This window comes from Tupaia chinensis, unplaced genomic scaffold (assembly GCF_000334495.1).
Source record: "Tupaia chinensis unplaced genomic scaffold, TupChi_1.0 Scaffold000250_1, whole genome shotgun sequence".
NCBI lineage: Eukaryota > Metazoa > Chordata > Mammalia > Scandentia > Tupaiidae > Tupaia > Tupaia belangeri.
In genome coordinates this window covers 2,982,763-2,984,045 of record NW_006159730.1, presented here as the reverse complement: position 1 = coordinate 2,984,045, position 1,283 = coordinate 2,982,763, and the positions used below count along the sequence as shown (strand labels likewise).

General features: G+C 44.2%; 1 non-coding gene across 1 annotated transcript; it reads left to right on the top strand.

The window, feature by feature from the left end:
• The first annotated feature begins 461 nt into the window (after positions 1-461).
• Positions 462-543, top strand: TRNAS-UGA (transfer RNA serine (anticodon UGA)). Its single transcript has one exon. It is a non-coding gene; the product is annotated as a tRNA-Ser (tRNA).
• Positions 544-1,283: the final 740 nt, after the last annotated feature.

Genomic DNA, 1,283 nt, shown 5'->3' with positions numbered 1-1,283 from the left:
CGGCCAGCACCCCGACTCCTCGGCGCCAGCCCCTTTCAGCCTAAATTGAGAAGGCGACCGTTTGGGCGCGAAACGAAGCCCCAGACGCTTCCCTCACAGAACTGCGGAAATTCTCAGGAGCGCGGGCCCGCGGCACAAAACGAAACAAGTTTTTGTTTCACAGTTTGTTCGCGGACCTAATGAAGAAGCGAGAGGGCAAAATCCAGATCGGCATGTTGACGATTTTCGGAACGAACCTAGACGAAGGGGGTTCTAAGGCCTGAATGTACCCCTACTAAAGAGGGTTTCTATTATTTCTTCGCATCCACGCTGTGAACTACAGCGGTAACTCGAGCCTTCTGCTCAAGCAGCCTCTCACAAAACAGAGATCAGGCAGGTTGCAAGCCCCGCCTATTTGTGGGCCAGGCGCGAGCGCAGTAGTTATTACACTAAAGCGTCTCCGCCTTCCTTTCCTCCCCGTGGCAGCGATGGCCGAGTGGTTAAGGCGTTGGACTTGAAATCCAATGGGGTCTCCCCGCGCAGGTTCGAACCCTGCTCGCTGCGGAAGCCGGCGCTTCAGTTTTGGGTTTTCTCTCCTACCCGATTTTTAAAACAGACGTTCACTAGTGATTTTTTTCTTTCCTCTTTTCTCCCTCAAGTCATTATCCTCACTTTTTCTGTTGTATTTTTCGTATCTACCAGCAAAATGGTACGCGAGCCGAGTGATTTTCAACGCTAAAGAAAAGCCAATAAATGTCAGCACCGCAAAAAAAAAAAAAAAAAAAAAAGAAACTATTAATATCAAAGGGAAAAATCTTTGCCTGTCCTGAAAGGCAAAGTAACATCTTTAGTATTTTGATGTTTAATATGAAGAGTAAGTTCGTAAAATAGAAATAAAATTAATATAAATATTGACGGTACTTCTCGGGCTTTCACAGACTAAAGGAGCTATCGTTTCGCGGAAACGCGCAGACCTACGCTCTTTCCTTCCACCCCAGGATCATCTCCAGAGCTTCCCCCACCACAGCCAGAAATGATGTGAAATGAGAGAGAATTTTACATTTTAAAGTTTCACTCTTACAGCATGTTACATACATGCACATAACAGAACAATGTGCATGTTGCCATTAAAATTATGTTAATGAAGCCCTTCCCAGTACATTGCCCAGTGAAAAAATGAGGACAGATTAGAAAACAGTATATATTATGACCACATTTCCGTTAAAAAATTCACTTGTATATGTGGGAAGAATGGAAGAGAAAGAGAAAGTGATAGAAACAATTAATGGAACTTAGAAAAAAAT